This window comes from Acomys russatus, chromosome 3, assembly GCF_903995435.1.
Source record: "Acomys russatus chromosome 3, mAcoRus1.1, whole genome shotgun sequence".
In the NCBI taxonomy this organism is placed as follows: domain Eukaryota; kingdom Metazoa; phylum Chordata; class Mammalia; order Rodentia; family Muridae; genus Acomys; species Acomys russatus.
In genome coordinates, this window is record NC_067139.1 from 27,825,807 (window position 1) to 27,836,354 (window position 10,548).

A 10,548-nucleotide genomic window follows, 5' to 3' on the forward strand; every position below is an offset into this window, starting at 1 on the left:
AGAGGGCTTGTCTACTGGCAGCTTCTAATGAGGTTTCGCCTTCTGAGTTCTGAAACAAACCATCAATTGATGCCCTCCAAAGCACACCTGGTCTATTCCAAGAAGAAGAAAAAGAAATTAGTCAAACTTCTTATTTGCTGAGTTTACCAGTTAATTCCCCCAAAGTTGTGATATTGGTGGCAATGAGGAGGTATAGCTCATTAAAAATATCTTGGACCAGTGAGATGGTTCAGTGGGCTGTGGGCCCAGGGTTGGCAGTGACAAATGCTGAGAAGACAGAACATAGTCCCATAAGGCAGACTCTCAACCTGTGAGTCTGGACTTCTTTGGGGTTTGCATATTAGATATTGAGCATATCGTGTACTTACATTACAATTTATAATAGTGGCAAAATTACAGTTATAAAGTAGCTACAAAAAAAAAAAAAAAAAAAAAAAACTTATGGTTAGGGGTCACCACAACATGAAGGTAGCAGAATTAGGAAGTTTGAGAACCATTGTCATAATGTGTCCCCTGACCGCCACATGCAAGCTGAGATGTGTGCACACACATAAATAAGTACATAAATATAATTTAAAACTATCACTGGGACTCGGGAGGCAAAGGCAGGCAGATCTCTGTGAGTTCGAGGCCAGTCTGGTCTACAAAGCGACTGCAGAACAGCCATGACTATTCAGAGAAACCCTGTCTCGCAAAAAGAAAAAAACAAAAAACAACAACAACAACAAAAAAACCCTATTGCTGGGAAGGCAAGGAAATAGATGAGTTAGTACAGTGCTTGCTTAGTATGCATGAAGAGCTGAATTCAATCCCCAGGACTGAAAAATAAGGGTATCAAGAAGAGACTTGATACCCTATGAGCATATACAGGGGGAGGAAGTCCCCCTCAGGAACAGTCATAGGGGAGGGGAGTAAGGGGAAAATGGGAGGGAGGGAGGAATGGGAGGATACAAGGGAGGGGATAACCATTGAGATGTAATATGAATAAATTAATACAATTTAAAAAAAATAAGTAATTTAATAAGTAAATAAATAAATAAATGTAGGTGTGGTTACAAACACATTTAACTCTAGCACTCTGGAGGCAAGGACAGGAGGATCTCATAGAGTTGTAGGCTGGCCTGGTATGCATAGTAAGACCTTGTCTCAATATATACATAAACAATAAATAAATAAGTCACCGGGACCTATGCATGATGGCACATAGCTGTAATTCTACCAGTTGGAAGGTAGAGGCAAGAGGATCAAGGAGCTGAGGAGCATGCTGGGCTCTACAGGGTGTTGAAGGCCAGCTTGGTACATAGAAGATGCTGTTCCAAAGAAAATACAAGCCGGCAAATAAATAACAGGATAGCCTGAAATAAGAGTGTACGAGATAGCTGGGCAGTGGTGGCGCACGCCTTTAACCCGAGCACTTGGGAGGCAGAGGCAGGCGGATCGCTGTGAGTTCAAGGCCAGCCTGGTCTACAAAGCGAGCCCAGGACAGCCAAGGCTACACAGAGAAACCTTGTCCCAAAAAACAAAACAAAAAAATAATAATAAATAAGTAAAGAGTGCACAAGATTTCAGATAAATAACGTTGTTCATGTTCTCCACTGTCTCTGGGCTTTAAGCAAGAACAGAAGAATAAGAGAAAAAAAAATTTTTTTTGTAAAGGTTGTTTTTTTTTTTTTTTTTTTACTTTTCAAGACAAGGTTTGTCTGTGTAGCCTTGGCTGTCCTGGACTGCCTTTGTAGACCAGGTTAGCCTCTAATTCACATCGATCCACCTGCCTCTGCCTCCTGAGTGCTGGGATTAAAGGTGTTCGTCACCATACCCCACTGTAAAGTTTTAAGAAGAAAGCTTGGGGGTGGGAGTTGGGGGGCAGGCATGGAGAAAAAAAAAGCTAGGTGGGGAAAGAAAGCTGGGGGTATAGGTCAGTTGGTAAAGTGCTTGCCTAGCACGCACCAGGCCCTGGGTTTGATCTGCAGTACAACAAACTGTGTCCTGCAGTGTGTGCCTGAAACCCCAGCTCTCAGAGGGTAGGAGAATCAGGGTTCAAGATCATCCTTGGCTACATAATGAGTTCAAGGCCAGCCCAAGCTACAAGAGACCCTGCTTTGACAACCAACAACAACCACTGCCAAACAGCATTGGCAGAACTCCTAAGGCAAGAGGGAGGTCAGTAACTTGTTCTATTGGCCTGAGACAGTTCATACAACTCCAAAAGGGAATAAGTTACTTTCTGTTTTGCACTAAGATGAACCAAGCGCTTAGTTTAATTTGAGGTTGGGTTTTTAGTGTGGTTAGTTTTTGCTTTGTTGTTTTGTTTTAGCAGCCCTGCCCTTAATTTCTGACAGTTGACAAGCCCTCAATAGGGTGAACTGGGAGATTCACTGACACTAACGGCAACAGGTTTTTTCCAGGCCTAAAGCAGACTAAAATGATGTTGAAAAAAAAAAATCTGTGCCATGGTGGCGCACGCCGTTATTCCCAGCACTTGGGAGGCAGAGGCAGGTGGATTGCTGTGAGTTCAATGCCAGCCTGGTCTACAAAGCGAGTCCAGGACAGCCAAGGCTGCACAGAGAAACCCTGTCTCAAAACAAACAAACAAACAAAAAGCTGTGTTTGTGAGGAACCCACTCAATACAAATCCCCTGGCTCAGTGTGTCAAGATTCTAAACTCTCACAGACTCTAAGCAGCTTGGCCAGATAAATCTACATCAACAGGTGGCTCAGGAGCCACTTATAAGTGGCTGATGAATCTTGGCGCACACCAGTGTGAACAGCTCAGGACTCTGGCCATGGCCCAAACAAAGGACAGACACCTTACTCTCCTGGACCACAAACGCCTTTATTGCAAAAGAAAATAGAAACCAGGCATGGTGCCTTAGGCTTGTGATCCCAGCACTTTGGAGGCTGAGTTAATAATACTGACATGAGTTCAAGGCAAGCCTGGGCTACGTAATGAAATCCTGTCTAAAAATGAAAAAGTGGGGGGGTGGTGAGAAGCTGATGCCAGGCCAGGCATAGTAGTCATGCTTCTAATGCCAGCTTGGGAGGCAAAAACACATATATTAGCCAGGCGTGGTGGCGCACGCCTCTAATCCCAGCACTCGAGAGGCAGAGGCAGGTGGATCGCTGTGAGTTCGAGGCCAACCTGGTCTACAAAGTGAGTCCAGGATGGCCAAGGCTACACAGAGAAACCCTGTCTCGAAAAACCAAAAAAACAAAACAAAACAAAACAAAACCCCACATATATTAATTCTGAAGTAACATGTTACATAAACATTAAACCCGTTCATATTTTTGAGACACCCCTGCTATTTATAAGATCTTCGCCTTTCCAAACTGAATTAAACCCATTAAACACTAACTTTATAGCTCTTACTGCTCTGGAATTCACTATGTAGGCCAGGCTGGCCTTGGTCAAATTAAAAGAGTGTATCACCACACCTGGCCCCGTGTGTGTGTGTGTGTGTGTGTGTGTGTGTGTGTGTGTGTGTGTGTGTGTGCTATGCAACCTAGGCAGGCCTCAAACCAAAAGTCTCCTGGTCTCGGCCTCTAAAGTACTAGGATTACAAAAACAAGTCACCAAGTTTGACTTGGTTGCCTCTGTTTGTTTGGTTGGTTGGTTTTTGTTTTTGTTTGGTTTTTCGAGCCAGGGTCTCTCTGTGTAGCCTTGGCTGTCCTGGACTCACTTTGTAGACCAGGCTGGCCTCGAACTCACAATGATCCACCTGCCACTATGCCCGGCTCGCTTGTTTGTTTTTGAGATAGGATTTCTTCCCTGACTGATTTCAAATTTCTAATGTATCAGAGAATAACACTAAATTTCTGATCCTCCTGCTTCTGCCTCCTGGGTACTAGAATTAAAGGCGTGAACCACCACACACAGTTTCGTGGTAGCAGAGATTAAACCCAGAGCCTTGGTCATGCTAGGCAAGCTATATCTCCCATCCAATTTACACTATTTTTAAGGCTGAATCATATTCTACACATGCATTTCATATTTGTATGTATATGCTACGTTTTTCTTTTTGTTTTTGTCTGTTTGTTTTATTTTGTTTTTGTTTTTTTGAGACAGGGTTTCTTTGTGTAACAACGGCCCTGGCTGTCCTGGAACTCTCTTTGTAGAACAGGCTGGCCTTGAACTCACAGAGACCCGCCTGCATCTTCCTCCCAAGTCCTGGGATTCAGATTTACACCACTGAGCCCAGTTTATGGGGTACATTTTAATGACCTATTCATCTCCCCCACACCCTTTTTTCAGTGTTAATACTCCAGCCCCCAATTATGCCTCTAGTCTCCCACTCATGTATTTGTAGGTTGCTTCTGCCCTTTGACTACTGTCAATAACTCTGCTTTGAGCATAGGCATTCCTACTTTGAGTTCTTAGAGTATATTCCACTTGATCTTAGTAAAAAGCCAACAGCAGACTTTGAGGATAAACTCCATTGGGTTTGAAGAAGAACAGAGTAAGGGAAAGAGGGGAAGAAGAAGGCCATTGCAAAGGCACGGGGAAACTCTACTAGGTGCTACCAGGCAATGCAGAGAGGAAACAAATGGACAGACACAAGGCCACAAAGAAAGAGTCTAGAAAGCAACGTGTCACAAATACCATACGGGAAGACAGTAAGAGAGCTACAGCTTGCATTTGTTTGTTTGTAGTCCTTTTTGGGGGAAGAGTGGTTTGGTTTTTTGTTGTTTGTGAGACAGGGTCTCACTATGTAGCTCTGGGTGTCCCGGAATTTACTGTGTAGACCAGGCTGGCCTTGAACTCACTGAGTTGGGCTTGTCTCTGTCTCCCCAGTGCTGGGACTAAAGGTGCGTGTGTGCCCACATGTCTAGCTTGCTTGGGGTCTTTTTTGAGACAGGATCCCTCAATGTAGCCCTAGCTCACTTAGAACTCACAATGTAGAATAGTGGTACTGTGAATTAAGTCAGCACTTCCTTGTAATTTAAAGCAATTATTCAAAAGCATGTTTGGGGCATAGTTTGCTTTGCAGCACTGGTGACTGAACCCCAGGGATTAATAAATGCTAGCAAGCACCGTGTCACTAAGTTTATATCCTTGGTCTCTTAAAAATATTGTTAGGGTAAAGACTTGGGCCTAATGAAAGCGACCACTAGAATATGGACACGGGTCTTGGTGACCCCATTCTTATGTCTATCCACAAGAGCCATAAATGCAATAAATGGTAAGGGAATGATCAATTGATTAATTCTTCACAGCCAATGTATTGTGAGACTTCACAAAATCTCTTACCCAGAATAGTTTTCTCTAATGCGCTGTTTATTTGGTTGAATTCTTTTCAGAACCTACTAAGCCAGGGCACAAATCCTGTTATGAGATTGTGCATTCAACTCTCCAGCTGTTTTCCCTGTAATACAGGATGAATTTCCCCTTTATTTGTGGAGAAAGTGGTTTCAGGAAACCCCTGGGCCTACACAGATAGCAAGGACAGCCCAACCAAGCTTCTATCCACTCATTTTTATAATTCATTTCAGTCTTAATCCTGTAAGAATTCAGTTTCATTCTAGAGAAATAAATGGTAAGGGGTATGCTTGTACGCATGTGTGCATGTGTGCGTGCTTGCATGCTTGCCTATTGGTGTTTTGTTTTGTTTTGTTTTGTGTGTGGCTGTTTTCTCGAGACAGGATTTCTCTGTGTAGCCTTGGCTGTCCTGGATTCACTTTGTAGGCCAGGCTGGCCTTGAACTCACAGTGATCTGCCTGCCTCTGCCTCCCGACTATTTCTCACTATATTGATGCTGTACTACAAATGGATACACTATTCCCATAAGAGGACATATGAATAAGATTCCTAGGTTCTTCATGGTTTTTAACTTTTCTAGGATTCATGTTTAACAAGTGTTTATGTGGCAAGTGTGCCATATGCATGGTTGTGGAGGTCAGAGGTCAATTTGTGGGAGTTCATTTTCTCTTTTCACCATGCAGGTTCTAGGGATTGGCCTCAGGCCCTCAGTCTTGGTACCTTTTGTTTGTTTGTTTTTGTTTTTCGAGACAGGGTCTCTCTGTGTTAGCCTTGGCTGTCCTGGACTTGCTTTGTAAACCAGGCTGGCCTGGAATTCATAGCAATCCACCTGCCTCTGCCTCCTGAGTGCTGGGATTAAAGGCCCGGCTCCGTCTTGGTACCCTTACAAGGCCCCTGCACCCAGCTTCTTCCTTTCTTTTTTTTTTTTTTTTTTTTTTTTTTTTTTTTTAAAAACATGGGCTCAGTATATAGCCATTGCTGGCCTAGAACTTGCTATGTAGGCCAGATTGGCCTCTAACTGACAAACATCCACCTCTGTCTCTGCCTCCTGATTGCTGAGATTAAAGGCACATGCCATGATGCCTGATTCATATTCTTTTTGGTTTTTCAAGATAGGGTTTTTCTGTACTGGCTCTGGCTGTCCTGGACTCCCTTTGTAGACTAGGCTGGCTTTGAACTCACAGAGATCTGCTGTCCTCTGCCTCCCTGAGTGCTGATTACAGGCATGCAGCACCACGTATGGCTTTTCATACCTTTTTTTTTTTTTTTTTTTTCCTGAGACAGGGTCTCTCTGTGTAGCCTTGGCTGTCCTGGACTTGCTTTGTAGACAAGGCTGGTCTCAAACTCTCAGTGATCTGCCTGCCTTTGCCTCCTGAGTGCTGGGATTAAAGGCTTGTGCCACCACGCCTGGCTTCATACCATTTTTTAAAGACAAGTTCTCGTGTAGCCCAGGGTGGCCTCCACCTCACTAATAGGAGACACTGGTCTTGACGTCCTGATCCTTCTGCCTGCGCCTTGGATGTGCTGGGGATGCTGGAGTTATAGGCATGTACCACCACACCTCACATCCAATAGGGAACTCTAAATGGAGACCTGCTATGGTGCCAAAATCCCCATGTTGAAACTCAGTCCCCAGTATGTTGATATTAGCAAATGTAGCAACTGGGAAGCAGTAAGGTCATGAGACCCAATTCTTACCAATAGTTTTTTTTTTTTTTTTTTTAAGGCAGGGGCCCCTTGCCGTGCAAAAATATGGAACGCTTCACGAATTTGCGTGTCATCCTTGTGCAGGGGCCATGCTAATCTCTGTATCGTTCCAATTTTAGTATATGTGCTGCTGAAGCAAGCGCCAATAGTTTTTTTTTAATAATTTATTTAATTTTATTTTGTGTGCATTGGTGTGAGGGTGTCAGATCACCTGGAACTGGAGCTACAGACAGTTGTGAGCTGCCATGTGGGTGCTGGGAGTTGAACCTGGGTCTCTGAAAGAGCAGCCTGTGCTCTTAATCACTGAGCCATCTCGCCAGCTCCTCAATAGTTTTTTTTGTTTTGTTTTGTTTTGTTTTGTTTTAAATAAAAGAGGTACCAGCTGGGCATGGCAGTGCATGCAATCTCAGTACTCACGAGGCAGAGGCAGATGGATTTCTGTGGGTTTAAGGGCAACTCAGTCTACATAGCAAGTTCCAGGCCAGCCAAGGCTTCATAAGGAAGCCTTTTCTTGAAAAACAAAAAAACAAGAAAGGGGAAATGAGGCAGCAGTCCTTGCCTAGTCTATGCAGATTGTTAGATTCCATCATCATAGCACAAAAGGAAAAAAATAGCCACAGCAGCTGCCCTTTCCACTTGTACCATGTGAAAACACAAGATGGCATCAGGGACCAGCAGTGAGCCTTCCCAGACACTGGCATTTTCATCTGGATTTCCACACCAAGACTAAGATAGACTATATATTGCATAATAAATATTAAATAAATGCTAATTTCCTCTGACATGAGGGTTGTTTTGTCGTTGTTGTTTTTATTTATTTGTTTGTATTGTTTTTGGAGACAAGATTTCTCTGTGTAGCCCTGGCTGTCCTAAACTCGCTTTGTAGGCCAGGTTGGCCTCAAACTCATAGAGATCCACCTGCCAGAGGATTAAAGGTGTGAACCACCACACCTGGCTCTCTTGTTTGTTTTTGAATCAGGATCTCATGCTGTTTCCTGGGCTAACTTACACCTCACCATACCGTTTAAGCTAACTTCAAACTCAAGGTAATCCTCCTGTCTCAGCCTTCTAAATGTTGGAATTACTGGTAGTACCACATTGTGATTTAGTAGAAGACAGTAAGACAAGTTCTTGCAGCCGGGCGTGGTGGCGCATGACTGTAACTCCAACACTTGGGAGGCAGAGGCAGGCGGAACAATGTGAGTTTGAGGCCAGCCTGGTCTACAAAGTGAGTCCAGGACAGCCAAGGCTACACAGAGAAACCTTATCTTGAAAAACAAAACAAAACAAACCTCATGCTCAAGCTCACAAACCTGTGGGACTCAGCCTCAACCTAGTGCTGGGATTTCACACGTGTGCAAGAACTGTCAGAAAAGCCTTCTATGGCAGTGCAGAGCAGTGTGTTGGTGGTAACTAACATCCACGGGAAGTCAGGCCTTGACTCGTAGTTCCCTTTGAAGCACAGTGCTGAAGTCTGAACGGGGAGTCACTTGCCCACTCCTCTGGGGGGGGAGAAACCAGTGATGTCTTGATGAGCCCGTAAATTACTATTGATGGATGCTATTATTTTGATCAGCAGGGACCAGGGCATCCCAATAGCCCATATACTTGATTGGATGAAGGACTTTATGCAATCCATTTGCTGACAAATTGTAATAATGCAAATGCTTTTTAAAACTCCCACCGCACATCCTAGATGGGCTCTGTCAGGGAGTACATTAGAGGAACAAATGTCCTAAAATATTCTGTTGCTTTTAAGCCCTAATTGACCTCTGGAGAGAAGGCCATGGACTCAGGTCTCAAGCAGCTCCCTTTGCCTCTAAACGTCACTGATGTGTCTAATGAGTGCTGCTTCAAAGAGTGGCAGGAATTCTCACACAGTTGGTATTGTAGCTGGGACTGTGGTCTGAGGATGAAAACCTTCATATTACAATATTCTAGATCCAAGAATAAAGTAAGAGATGCCTCCCAAGTGTGTGTTTCTTTCTTTCTTCCTTTCTTTTTCTTTTTTCTTTCTTTCTTTCTTTTTTTTTTTTTTTTTTTTTTTTTTTTTTTTTTTTTTTTTTTTTGATTTTTCAAGATAGGATTTTCCCATGTAGCCCTGGCTGTACTGGACTCATTTTGTAGATGAGGCTGGCCTCGAACTCACTGTGATCCACCTGCCTCTGCCTCCCAATTGCTGGGATTAAAGGCGTGTGCCACCACTGCCCAGCCAAAAATCTTCTTTTACTTGCCAATGTCTTGCCAATTGCTTGCAGCAATCAGGCCTGCAGCCTACTTTAAAACTTATCAGTGTTTTATCACATCATGAAAATTAAAGCCCACATTTCTACAATACAAAAACAAAAACAAACAAACGAACAAAAAACATGTCCAGTCCCAGCAATTAGGAAGCCAAGCAGGATTGCTTCAAGTTTGAGGACATCAGCATCCACGTGCGCATACTACACACACACACACACACACACACACACACACACACACACACACACACACAGAGGCATACACACAAACACACATAATTAAAATAAAATAAGCCTTCAAAATACTCCAAATAAACCGGTATGGTTGTTAATGTTGTAATCCCATCCCTTAGGAGATAGAGGCAGAAATAACCTATTCAGAATGAGATGGAGTGCTGAGGTGGAAAGTAGGGCTTCAGACATGCTAGACAAATGTTCCACCACTGAGCTAGATTCTCAGTTTTGTTGTTACTTTCCAAAAACACAGCAAAGGGGGTGTTAAATGGGCTAAGAGAGCACAAGAATGCCACTGGGTGAAAATGTCTGTCACTGCACCCTTGACAAAGCTTTCGAACAGGACAAATACCCATAGGACCTTTCAATTCATAGCCACTCGCAAACATGAAACCAGGAGACTGGCAACATTGAGGAAGTCTCCTTCTAGAAGAAAGCCATAAATCACATTATAACATTACAAAGTTTAATGAGGGGGTGTGTTTAGTGCGTGTCCTCATTTCAGGGAGCCTACCTTCAAGAATAAGGGCAGCAGGTCTTAGCCGAAAACTCAGGGGCAAAATTGAGCATAGAAGGCCAGAAGTGGCATCTGAGGTATGGCTGAAATCGGTAAAGTGCCTATCCAGCACATGCTGGGCTCCTTAGTGCAGAATAAAAAGAAGAGTGCGGCCGCCTTTAATCCCAGCACTCAGGAGGCAGAAGCAGGTGGATCACTGTGAGTTTGAGGCCAGCTTGGTCTACAGAGTGAGTCCAGGACAGCCAAAGTCACACAGAGAAACCGTGTCTCCAAAAAACAAAAAACAAAACAAAACAAAACAAAAAAAGGATGAAAATTTAGTTACTTGAAATTAAACTAGAATTTCAATAGTTTTTGTTCCTGGAACTTGCTCTGTAGACCAGGCTGGTCTTGAACTTATAGAGATCTGCCTGCCTCTGCCTCCCGAGTGCTGGGATTAAAGGCGTGTGCCACCAAGGCCCGGCTTCATTAAATTTTTGGCATTCAGACTGTGTGCTTATTTTGTGTATTTGTACTGTCAGCTTTTAAAGTCACAAATTACAAAAGACTTCTTAAAGAAATTGCTAACAAGAGAGGTTTCAGGGAAAGAG

The 10,548-nt window shown here is 43.5% G+C and overlaps 1 non-coding gene across 1 annotated transcript; it reads right to left on the reverse strand.

Annotated features, from left to right (window-relative positions):
- Nucleotides 1-7,003: 7,003 nt before the first annotated feature.
- On the reverse strand, nucleotides 7,004-7,107 carry LOC127187325 (U6 spliceosomal RNA). The gene has a single exon (XR_007830471.1). It is a non-coding gene; the product is annotated as a U6 spliceosomal RNA (small nuclear RNA).
- Between the last annotated feature and the right edge of the window lie 3,441 nt (nucleotides 7,108-10,548).